Here is a 13,345-nt window from a genome sequence, read left to right on the forward strand (position 1 = left end):
CAGCTGTGTGGGAAGTTGATACTCTGGAGAGCAATGTAATTGCTCTAAGAGATAGTGATTTAAACAAACAAATGTGAGTGATGGAAACCAACAGAACAAAATTACAAAATGCAACCTCCATTTCTTAATAGTTAACTTTCCTATCTCAGTAGATTCCTCACCTCACACAACAGTCTATTATAGTGATCAGTCTATGATAGTGATTACTAGTACCTAGGAGGCATGACCTTGTCTTTCATGAAGTACCACCAGTCGTTAAGGATCTCCTTGGTAAATGGACCCAGAGTGTTTTTTTCCACCATGTCATAAAATGAATCAGTCCTTTGTCTTTATCCACAGAAAGGACAATTTCCTCCTTGTTATATCATCCTTTTCACTTCCACAGACTTTAGATGTCTGTAATTTGTCTTTAATAGTTTTCCAGTGGCTTTTCTGCATTGGTGCAAAGATTGATAATGGAGCAATATATCACATAGCTGGTTAGCAAGGTACGGATGACAATTCCCTCCCACTTGAATGCACCATCCCTACCAAGACCTATGATAATAATGAAAGTGAGTCAGCCCAATAGCATATGGGCATAATTTCCCCTGTACTTACATTACTCCTTCAATATGACTCATACACACCTCTTGCAGTGATTAGGAGTATCAATAACACTGCTCTACAGCCAAAATGCTTCTGAAATAAATGTAGTCCAACTTTACTAATTCTGGGTCACTGAGGACGAAAATGATGCTTAAAATTGTTGATTGGCTCTAGTTTTCAAGATATGCTATTGGGTCAGTATATATGACCCTTGACTTGGGAATGGTGGAGGATAAGTGAGTTATAAAGGGAAGGGATCTCAATTTAAACCAGAAATGACTAAAATACATCTTTGACTGGATCTATGAGTAAATCTATGACTGGGTTTGGACAGTACTGGCTTTTTAGGCAAAACAATGAATGATGCAATCTGAAGCTGGTATTGCATCATACATGATATGAATTGCATCATGTTATTCCTAGAAGTCATGGATGATGCAATCATAACGAAGCTTACATCACTCTGCTGAACAAATTGCCCTACATCAGCTCTAGAAATCATACAGTGTCATGCTCTCTAATTTGTCAGTGTTTGATTTTTGCAAAGGGACACATTTCTGTTTAGCCAAAGTGAGCAGAGATGCCTCGTACTTGTGTGAATAGTGCAGATAACTTCTGCTATGTTTGTGGTGAAGTGACTTTTGCATCACAAAAGCGCAATATAACCACTATGGTTAAGAAAGCCTATCACCTTTATTTTGGCTGCAAAATTGGAGATCAGGACAAGAGGTGGGCCCCACACATATGCTGCAACACTTGTGCAACAAATCTTGGCCAGTGGTTGAACAGGAAAAGGAAATCTATGCCTTTTGCAGTGCCAATGATTTGGAGAGAGCCAACAGATCAGACCAGCAATTGTTACTTCTGCATGGTGCCTCCAGTTGGGAAAGGTGTGTCAAAGAAGAAAAAGTGGACTGTGTATTATCCAAACATTCCATCAGCTATACGCCCAGTACCCTATGGAAAAGGACTGCCGGTTCCTGATGCACCAGAATCATTCTCACTTGAGTCAGACGAGGAAGAGGATGAAACTTCTGGTCCTGAACCATCAATGTCATAGGACCCACATTTTCTCCCATCCTCCTTCTCTGAACCACACCTCATAACACAAAGTGAATTGAATGACCTTGTCAGGGATTTGGAACTACCCAAGAGTAAGGCAGAGCTGTTGGGCTCCAGACTACAGCAGTGGAATCTCCTGGCAGGCTATCAGGGCAAATGGAGCCCATCAATGCTTGCAGACTATTGCTGGACAGTGACAAGAGATGCTCCATTGAATGAATACAAGAGACAAGCCAAGAAGCGCCGAGTAGACACTGAATAGGACTAAACTATGGACATAATAGTTTTTTGCCTTTTGTTTCATAATAAATTTTATTTATATAACCCTTTTGCTGATTTTTAAAGTGTTACATAAACAAGACAGGTGAAATATTATCATGTAAAGCAACCATAAACACATGAAAAGACCTAGGTTTACAAATTATGATTAAAACTCTACTATCTACACAATATACATAGACATAAAATGTAAAAACTTAAATATCTTAGAAACAGTAGCCAGTTGTTTTAATTGTCATATTTGAATTCAGCATATCAAAATACATAATAAATATCACATTTTATCTCTGAAGCAGATGACTTCTCAAAAATTGTAGACCAGTGTATCCTGAGCAGAGAGCGACACAGTTTGAGCAGTCTTCCCTCCTTTAGCTCTCTGGGGAGAGCAGCTAATGAGAGCCCCTCCTCACAGGGAGAATCTCATTTCCCCCACTGTCCATCTGGAGTCACTCCTTGTCTTTCCATACAGTGACTCTGGATTAACATTTTTTTCAGTGAATCCAGATTTCAGAAAGAATGAGTCCAGAATGCTGTGGAAGATAGTGTCATAGTGTGGCAGTGTTAAGCCCCTTCCCAACCTCCTCACTGCCTAGATCTAGGACAAGAAATTGGGCCAGGAATTTTCCTTGTGAAACCAGAAGCTCCTGTCGTTTTCAAGAGCGGAGAAAAGCAAAATCTGGGATTTCACCTCACAGTGTTTGATAAGTGGATAGAAAGTTATCACATGGCTGGGGAATGCTGGGTAGTGCTTGGAGCCAGGATTCTGGCACAAGCTGATGAGATAGAAGGAACATGGTTAGGAGCAGCCCCCAAAGCCTCCATCCAGTGGTCCCCAAAACACCCCCAGTATCCAGAACCCAGAACCCCCTAGCCAGGGTCCCACCAGATATTCCCTGGGACCCAACCCCAAGAATCCCTGACCAGAGACCCCTCAGAGCCCCACCGGCCAGAGAACCCCCACCAGATCTTCACTGCCAGGCTGAGAATCCCAAAGGGTTCCCCTATCAAGAGCCCCCACCAGCCAGGGACCCCAATTAGGAACTCACTGCCTGCCTGAGATTCCCCCATTGCCTGCCTAGGATCCCCGCCTGCCCTTCAGCAGAAAGGTAAGACATGTCCATGCCCTGTCACTAGCAAATAATGGTCACCATGGATCCACCCCAAGATGGCTACATCTCAGCAATGTGGGAATCAAACCCTCACAGAGACCATTTATCATGGGTTTTGGGATACTTCTGGACCCACGCTGCACTCAGAGTGACCTCCTCATCTCATGCCAGCTGGAGAAAAGAAAAGGGTCCAGCCAACTCTCTCATTACCAGTTGGGAACCACTGACCCCCCTCAAGCAGGGGGAGGCCTCTGGCTTTGATGGGTATTAAATAGGTGGCAGGTCTCTTTCATCAGCAAACATTTTAACAGAGGTTAAGGAGGAAACAAATGATTCTCAAAGGAGAGAGGAAAGATGATCACTGGGAAATTAAATCCCCTGCAACCTCCAGGATGGAGAAGGACTCAGGGGAACAGGTTCCCTTGAAGGAAGAAGTTGCTGGAATTTAAAAACATGGGGAACAACCCTAAATATGAAAGGATTTTAAATTGATATTGATGTAGAAAGAGGGAAATCCTGAGCTTTGAGATCAATGTTCAGAAATAAGAGAGAAATGGTGGAAATCTGAGCGATTTTGGATCCATTTTTGCCAATTATAGAGAGTGAAGTGTAAAATCGGAGGGATTTTATATCAGTTGTTGGTATGAAGTAAAATCTGAGTGTATTTCACATCAATATTTGATAAATGAATAGAGCGGAAATGGGCAACATTTGCAAACATTTTGTATCCATGTTCAAGAATCTGAGGAAAGGTATAAATCTCAGATTTCCTTTTTATTTTATCATTAGAGAGACTGGGGAAAAATCTCAGGGGATATTCACTTCGAAATAGACAACTAAAGAGAAGTGGGGCAAACGTTTAGGCTATTTTATATTAGTCTTTGCGATCTGCAGAAAATACATGTCACAAGCTAAGCAATTGACAATATGAGAGAAAAACCCCAAGATCTGAGGGGATTTTATGTTGCTATTAAATAACTAAAGGGAAAAGGGGGACTGTTTGACTGGATTTTATGAGACTATCCAACACATAAACACAAAGTGATGGTGGGGCGGGGGCGGGGGGAGCTGGAAGGCTCCCTGGATACAGGAGCCGTGGGGGACAGGTGACTGGAAACTGAGGGCTGGGGGCAACTGTGTTGGTAGTCTGGGGTCAGTGGGTGAGATTGGGAAACTTGCGTCTGGGCAGTCTCCTTGGGGGACACATGCTCTTCCCCTCCCCGCCCTGGCAGAAAACGGGCTTCTCATCCCATCCCCACTCCAGGGTGGTCATGGTCTGGGGAATGACCCCGGGCAACAATTTCCCACCTAAATAAGGACCAATTGCTGCAGATAAAACAGATGAGGAAAACTGCCACATTGGAGAGATTTTACATTGACACTTTAGAAGTATGGAGAGACCAGGGCAAAATTGGGGCAGATTAGAGAGCTGATCATTTGGGGGGGAAACTCCCTGGATTTTATGGCCACGTATGATAAGGAGAGAAAAGGAGAAAAACTTGAGAGACTTTGTATGTAGAAGGAAGTGGCATAAACAAGGAAGGATTCAGTGAATTTACCTCCCCCAGGGGAATTTCCTGGCTGCACAAAATGGTTCAAATTTCCCGCCCCAATGACCTTCCCCTCTGTGCAACCCCCACTCACTCCCTCCTCCTCAACGAGCTCAATTCCTGCTCCTACCCCCATTCCGAATTTTGCCATTTAGCCCGCTCCTAATCCAGCCTCCAGCCGCCTGATCCCCACCCCCTCGACCATCAATTTCCTGCTCAGACCCTGGCACCTCCCTGCTCCTCCCATTGCCCCTTCCCATCCCCTGTCACTAGCACCCAGCTGATACGGGCGCTGATACGGGCAGGGGGATACAGGCTGGGGGAAAGGCAGGGGAGTCAGCAGCTGTTACTGAGCATGCGCAGTGCCCCGAGAGAAGCACATTGCTACGGGGAGTGATTTAATACACCGCCCTCCCCTCCCCTCTGGGCCCCAGGGTCCACCCCGCCATCCCAGCGGGGCTGAGGCGGATCCTGCTGCAGTTCCCCTGGGGCCGGGCACTGCGGCTCTGCCTGGCTCACGCGGGGCCGTTGGAGCTTCTCCCAGGGCCAGAGAAGGGTTTGTGCCTTTGGAACTCTGGGCATGCGCAGATTGCTGCGGAAGAGACCTTCATTAACCCCCCTGTGCCCTCTTCCCCTCCCCCAGTTCTGCCCCATTTTCTCTGAGAAGTTCCCTGTTCTCCTCCCTTGACTGTGCCCCATTTTCTCTCCACTTCGCCAATGGCCAGTTCAAATCTCAGGTTTGGAGTGTTTCCTCCCATTTTTACCTGCAGTGATTTGTTCTTGTTTAGGTGGGAAATGGTTCCCCTGAGTGATTTCTGAACTGGGCAGAGGTTTAATGGGCAGAGGCTGGCAGAGCCCTGAGACAGGGACACCACTGGGCTGGGCTGGACTGGGCTGGGCTGGGGGGTGGGGCACTCTCTGCTGGCAACAGGGCGTGGGAAGGGCCAGGAAGGGGAGGGAAGAGGAAGTGTCCCCCATGGAGATGACCCAGCCCCATGTTTCTCAGTCTCAGCTACTTCATCTCCCCCTGCCCAACCCAGCAGTGGCCCCCCTGCCCAATCACCTGCTAGTCACATTTCCAGACCCCGCTGCCAGCCCTTCCCCACATCCAGTGACTTTCTGACTCCAGCCCCACTCCTTTCCCCTGTGAAAGCCACATCACCCAGGGTTCTCTTATGGACATGTGAGTGTGAGGCAAGAAGAATCCCTCCCATTCTGTTGTTGATTGAATATCGCTGTATAATCCCCTCAAATTTCCCATCTTTTCTCTTGAACTGTTAAATGGTGACACAAAATCTCCCAGATGTTGGTGCTTCTCTTTTATATTGGGCAAATATTTAGTTTGTGCCCCATTTTCTTCTAAGTTCTGAAATACTGATATAGAATTCTCAAAAATCTTTCCACTTTTCTCTCCAGGTGTCTGACTGAGATCAGGGCTCTTATCGTACTGAGCATGACCCTGTTCTGACAGCTGCTGCAGAGACCCCAACTGAGATCTGGGCCCTGTTCTGCCAGGCACTGAAGAGACCACAGCTGAAATCAGACCCCACTGTTGTGCCAGGTAAAACTGAGACCTGGACTGAGATCACGGTCCCCCTTGTGCCAGGCAGCACACAACTGTGGCACAGATTTCTGCCTCTATTGTGCTGGGCACATCAGAGGCCTCGACTGAGATGTGTGTCCTCATTGGGCCTGGCACTGCACTGACCCTGACCCAGATCACATCACATCACTGTACTGGGCACTGCACAGACCCTGACAGAGATCCTGCCCACACATTTTGCCGGATGCTGCAGGGGCCCTAAACAAAATCAGGGATCCTGTAATGCCAGGAGTTGCAGAGACCCCAACTGATGTCTGGTCCCCAGTTGGTCAGAGCGCTGCACAGACACTGACCAAGATCAGGGTCCCCATTGTGACAGGTGCTCAAAAGACACCAAGTGTATCGCTACACTGCCATTAAAACCCCCCAGCTGGCCCATGCCAGCTGACTCACGCTCACAGGGCTCAGGCGAAGAGGCTATTTAACTGCAGTGTTGATGTCTGGGCTCAGACTGGAGCCAGGCTGTAGGTCTCTGCGATGTGGGAGGGTGCCAGACCTTGGGCTGCAGCCCAAGCCAGAACATCTACACCACAATTAAACAGCCCCACAGCCTGAGCCGTGTGAGCTCAAGTCAGCAGGCACGGGCCAGTCGCTGGTGTTTGACTGCAGTGTAGACATGTCCACAGTGACAGAGAAGCCTTGCCACAAAAAGCTCAAAGGCTAAATAGGCAAATGCTTGGAGACCACTCTCCATTTTACAGATGGGGAAACTGAAGCTCCGAGAGCTGAAGTAATTTGCTCAAGTTTGCATGGAGAATTTGGGGCAAAACTGGGAACTGAACCCAGATTGTTTGAATTCTGTCCTCTCCCCTTAACCCCAAGCCCAGAGTGTGTGTGTACAGCGTTGTTTTGGTCTGTGTTTGCCTTGCACTGGCTTCCAAGGGAGGCTGTGGAATTTCCTTCACTGAAGGTTTTTAAGACCAGGTTAGAGATATACCAGTCCGGGAATGTCTAGGGATACTTGGTCCTGCCTCAGCACAGGAGGCTGGAGTAGACGACTTCTCAAGATCCCTTCCAGGCCTACATTGAAATAATTCTCTTTTGTGCTGCGTCGTGTTCTATGCTGAGCTGTTTTGCATAGTGCCATTTGGAACTGTGATTGCACCATGTTGTGTTGCATAGTTTTATGGTGCATTGTTTTCCTCAGCGTGTTTTGTGCCTGTGTTGTATTGGTTTGAGTTGAGCTCTTTTTCGTTGTGTAATTTTCTCCTAGGGTGTATTAGTTAGTATTGTGTTGTTTTTCTTTTCCTTTGTATTATCATTTTATGCTCTGGATTTTGTTGTTGCTTTTTTTTTTCCTGAATTTCCTGACATCATATTGTGGTGGGTTTTACTCTGTATGTTGTGTTGTATACGTATATATTTCATAGCATCATAGAAATGTAGAGCTGGACAGGACATCAAGATGTCATCAAGTCCAGCTCTCTCTGCCGAGGCAGGACCAAGTATATGTAGATTATCTCCGACAGAGCTTTGTTCTACCTGTTCTTAAAAACGTCCAGGGAAAGAGACTCCACAGCCCCCCTTGTAGTTCAGCTCTGGTGACACCCACACAGATTTTAGTGGTGAGCAGCTCCGGAGAGAGAGGAGACCCCAGTGAGTGGGCAGCTGGGTAAATAGACTAAAGTTGGGAGGAGAAACATTGACGTGTCCATGGTCACCCAGGCTGTCTGTGACAGAGCTAGAATTAGATCCCAGTTCTAGTGCCACCGTACTGCTGTTTTGGGCACTGAAGGTCTCTGCCACACTGGGGTTTTAGGCACTGGTGCAAACCCTTAGTATAGACAGAATTTACACTAGTGCACTCTGATTGGCACTGGAGCACTATGTCCCAGTTTGATGGCTTGCAGGGGGTTGTGGGGGCATGACAGTGACCTCACAGATGCCTGGGGCTGGCTGAACAGTGCAGCTGGTAAGGGAGGGGCAGCAGTGAGTGCTGGAGGTATGAGCCAGGAGCATAGTCCCACAGGACTGGACACTGACTTCTCCTTACCCAGGGGACACACCCCCACTGTGTGCAGGGACTGCAGCTGAGCTGCCCTGCCAAGACAGCCTGTGCATCCATGGACAAACCACCTCTTCCTGCAGCCTAATACAAAGGAGTCTGGGGACCTTTCCAAGCTGCAGGTGATGGGTCTCTGGCATTACCGGGGTCTGTTCCTGACTCTGTCACTAACTTGCATGGTGACCTTGGTGAAGTCACAGCCCCTCTGTGTTTTCTTCCTACCTATTGTCTACTTGGATTGTGATTTCTTTGGGGCAAGGACTGTCTCTCTCTGTCTGTGCAGTGCCCAGCACAATGGGGGTGCTGATCTCAGTCAGGTTCTCTGCCCTGTGCAGCACGATGGGGCCCTGATCTCCATCCGTGTCTGTGCAACGCAAGGCAGAGTTTGTCAGACCTACTTAACAGGAATCACAATATGCTAGGGGATGGAAATTCACTGCTAAGGCACCAACCTTAACTCTGCCCTGTAGTGACACCAGGCAATTGCCGTAGGGCTCCGAATTAGGCATTTTAGTGTATAAAGTTCCAGATTAGATCACCACTTCATACGCACAGAATTCACATCTAGCGCAGAATTTCTTTTTTTTTTGCATGAAGAAAATAAATTCTGCCCAAGAAGTGCTGCAGTTCTGTCTTTGACCCAGAACAGCCAACAGCCAGCTGGGTTGATCTTGGTGGGAAATTGTTGCTCCGAGCTATACCTCAAATAGGAAGAGAGTTGGGGGGGTGCAACTTGAAAGAGTCCTGAGACATGGCTGCCTTTGGGGTGGGGACAGGGTGGTCACCGTCTATTCACAAGAGGGTGTGGAAAGGGCCCAGGAGGAGCAAATATCCCCTATGGAGACTGCCATCCAGTCCCAGTTATCCAGTCCCAGACGTTTCTTCCCCCACCATACCCCAAACCTCTTCACCCCTCCAGCCATCAGTTGCCAGTCTTCCCTCGCTGCTAGCAGAGGAACTCTAACTGGCAGAGGAACTCTAAGCCAGTAATGGGTCAGGGCTCAACCCTCTCGCTGAGTCCTCTGGGCACTTTCTTCCTCTCTCTGGGTACCATGCCACAGGGGCCCCACAAATCTACATTGCTTGGGCTTTGGCTTCAGCCCCGGCTGGTGGGGCTCAGGGCCCTGGACTTCAGCCCCATGTGCTGGGACTTCAGCTTTCTGCCCTGGACCTCAGTAAGTCTAATGCCGGCCTTGCTTGGCGGCCCCCTGAAACCTGCCAGTGTCTCCCCAGAGGGTCCCTGACCCCTGGTTGAGAACCACTGCCTTACACCATGAATCACAGCAGTGTTCAGGTTACTGCTAGTCATAGAATCATAGCATATCACGGTTGGAAGGGACCTCAGGAGATATCTAGTCCAACCCCCTGCTCAAAACAGGACCAGTCCTCAACTAAATCATCCCAATCAGGGTTTGGTCAAGCCTGACCTTGTCCCAAAGGACCAGTCACTTACATAGGTCTATTGAATCTTAGACCTCATAACAAAGACACTACTTGTAGCCAGTCCTGTAATAATCTGTATTAAGACTTATTTAAAAGTAAATGAGAGTTGTTTACAAAGTTAAAGCAGATAATCCTATAGATACAGACGAGTTACAGTCTTAAATTTCAAAAAATAATAGAAGCTTCTATAATAAGCAAACCCTATATCTTCCTTAGGACTAACCCAGGCTAATCAGCTGGGGATCTCTTCCTTATGCCTAGAAACTTTGCCCCCCAGAGTCCAAGCAGCATACAGATAATCAGTTCCTTCTGTATGGGGTTTTTATCTCCTTCCTGCCATGTGCTCTGAGCTGCCAACTCAGCTAATGGGAAGTCAACAGCACAACAACACTCTTTTGTCGTCTTTAACATCCTGTAATTGTCTGTATGGTGTTGATGGACCTTTCCTGCCAGGCAGGGTGTAATGCATTCTTTTGCCAATCAGGACTTCCCCTAGGTAAAGTCTCTCTCCTGTCTGGTGATTTACATAGCTACTGACAGGGATAAGGAAAAATGCTTTATTTTGCAGAAAAAAAGAGAGGGGGGGCTAGCAGTGACTTTTACACTACAGAGGCTCACAATGCAGCTAGTCAGATATTAACCCAGGTAGCAACTCACAAGCATTCAGTGAACACATTCTTATAATCCTAATACCTATTTTAACAATACTAACACAGGTGAGTGAGACTAATTCCAGATATGTGTTTGTCCATGTTCAATTAAGACATGAGGATTTTGCAAGAGCTAACACCTCATCTGCCAGTGTCACAGGAAGGATGAGCAAGAATAGTGTCTCTAGCCTCTGTTTGCTAGAAGCTGGGAATGGGGTGACGGGGGATGGATCATTTGATGATTACCTGTTCTGTTCTTTCCCTCTGAAGCACCTGGCATTGGCCACTGAGCTAGGTGGACCATTGATCTGATGCAGTGGACAGCTCTTATGTTCATAGTCTCTATGAGGCATATCTACTCATTTGGACTCTCTGGGGAGACACAGAAAGAAACAAGGTGTGCTGAGGCAAGGCAGCCCAGTGTTAGAGCCCCCGGGGTCACGCTTGTCAAAAGCTAAATCTAGGCCCAGCCCATCAAAGGGGCCAGTGCCAGGAGAGACTGTATAAAGGCTGGAGCATCAAACTACTTTGGAAACCTGAGACAACTGCCTTGGGGACAATGACAGGGAGAATTCCCCAAAGTGACTCCTTTGATTCTGTTCTTCTCTGGCCTTTGGTTCATAGAATTATAAAACTGGAAGGGACCTCGAGAGGTCATCTAGTCCAGTCGCCTGCACTCAAGGCAGGGCTCAGTATTATCTAGACAATCCCTGACAGGTGTTTGTCCAGCCTGCTCTTAAATATCCCCAGTGATGGAGATTCCACAACCTCCCTAGGGAATTCATGCCAGTGCTTAACCACTCTGACAGTTAGGAAGTTTTTTTTCCTAATCTCCATTCTAAACCGCCCTTGCTGTAATTTAAGTCCATTGCTTCTTGTCCTATCCTCAGAGGTTAAGAAGAACAATTATTCTCTGGTATCTTTGTAACAACCTTTTAGGTACTTGAAAACTCTGATCATGCCCCCTCTGAGTCTTCTCCAGACTAAACAAACCCAGTTTTTTCAATCTTCCCTCAGAGGTCATCTTTTCTAGACCTTTAATCATTTTTGTTGTTCTTCTCTGGACTTTCTCCAATTTGTCCACATCTTTCCTGAAATGTGGCGCCTGGAACTGGACACACTACTCCAGCTGAGACCTGATCAGCGTGGAGTAGAGCGGAAGAGTCACTTCTCGTGTCTTGCTTACAATACTGCTGCTAATACATCTCAGAATTATACTTGGTTTTTTTGCAACACTGTTGACTCATATTTAGCTTGTGATCCACTATGAGCCCCAGATCCCTTTCCATAGCACTCCTTCCTAGGCAATCATTTCCCATTTTGTATGTGTGCAACTGACTGTTCCTTCCTAAATGAAGTACTTTGGATTTGTCCTTATTGAATTTCATCCTATTTACTTCAGACCATTTCTCCAGTTTGTCCAGATCATTTTGAATTTCAGTTCTATCCTCCAAAGGACTTGCAATCCCTCCCAGCTTGGTATCGCCCACAAACTTGATAAGTGTAAGAGAGAGACTCTGCTACTGGGAGGGTTTCATCATGTCTCAGAGGGTTATACCCTGGTAGGAGAGGGCTAGGCCTGTACTGGAATAAGGTCACTCTGTGCTTCACAGAGTGGCAGAATCTAGAATGTCCATTAGCAGAGGAAAATCCTGGGGGGAATCAACATGTGGAATGGACAAAAACCTCATCTGAATTCTCTCACATTGCCCTTCTCGCCCTGGCAGGCTACAGATTCACGTCCAAATTTTGGTTGAATAAATTCACACACAAGGGAAACACAGTCACACACAAAGAGAAGAGATCTCTCACGGTGCATGGCCCACTAGCAAGGCACTGACAGTGTGTGGAAGCCTGTGGGGGGGGGGAGAAATGGCGTACTTAGGGTGACCAGATCACAGCAGTAAAATAGGACTCACTTCCTCCCTGCTCAGCTCCAGCATCACACCCCTCTTCACCCCTTAGCCCCCTGCTGGCTTGCTGTGTCCCTTCTAGTCAGTCCTCCGCTCACCTCTTTTCACCTCCTCCCTCCCCTGCCAGAAACCCACATGCCCACACCTAGAATCCCTGCTGCCTCACTGCTCGCCTCTTTGCCCACCTGCCTGCCTCCGACTCGCCGCTCACCCCAGCTCGTGCCCCCCACGCAAGTATAAAGCCTCATTCAAAGACCCAGGGGTCACTATATTATTGCACACAGCAGTAGTCAACGCAGTTGTACATAAATCTCTGCATTATTCATTTTTGTATAACTTGTATATGACTTTGTATTGAACCTTGGTAATATGTTATAGTGAGCCCCTAAGGTAGTATAATTAAGGTAAAAGAAAAATGTCTTTTTGCTAGAAGTAGAATAAGATCTTCCCCGCACTTGGTAAGCAATTGTCCTGTTAATGAATGAGGTGTGACTGAGGAAGGCGTAGAAGGCAGCACCTCCTGAGAGCTGTAACCTTGGAGAGGGGCTGGGGGCCAGACCAAGGATTCATATTACAAATAAGGCACATAGTCAACAGCAAGGATGATTCACCACAGGAACAAGCTAGCAAGGAAAGTGGTGGATTCACCATCTCCTAACGTCATTTAATGAAGACTAGATGCCGTTCTGGAATGGGTTTGCCCCAAAAGTAGCTATCGTGTCATACAGGAGGCCTGTGATATGTAGGGGGTCAAATTAAATGCTGTAATGGTCTGTTCTGGCCATAAAGTCAACTAATTTCTGAAAAACCGAGTGTAGCATTGGGAGCAGCATCTGATGTTTTGCTGTCTAGCCGGCTTGCTTCCTAGAATGAACGCTCCTTGAGTGGGGTGATCCACAGGGAGTAGCTCAAAACTCCAAAGTGCCTGGTCAGGGGCAGGGTATTAGCACAGCAAGGGAGGGGTGTGTCAGTGACATCACAAAGGCCTTTTGCAGGACCTGAGACTATTTGTCAAAGGTGGTGACCTCACAGAGAGATGCTGACATCAGCCAGGCAGGACAGGGGCAAGGGGTCAGGGAAACCTCAGAGACCCCTGTGGCTTTGCTTCAGCAAGTCTCTTTCTCCAGGTCTCTCTTTGAGGAC

General features: G+C 47.2%; 1 pseudogene; it reads left to right on the forward strand.

Moving 5' to 3' along the window:
* Positions 1 to 6,018: 6,018 nt before the first annotated feature.
* The window catches only part of LOC127043075 (zinc finger protein OZF-like), a 49,768-nt pseudogene continuing 42,441 nt past the window's right edge, over positions 6,019 to 13,345 (forward strand).

Source organism: Gopherus flavomarginatus, chromosome 1 (genome assembly GCF_025201925.1).
Source record: "Gopherus flavomarginatus isolate rGopFla2 chromosome 1, rGopFla2.mat.asm, whole genome shotgun sequence".
Taxonomy (NCBI): Eukaryota; Metazoa; Chordata; order Testudines; family Testudinidae; genus Gopherus; species Gopherus flavomarginatus.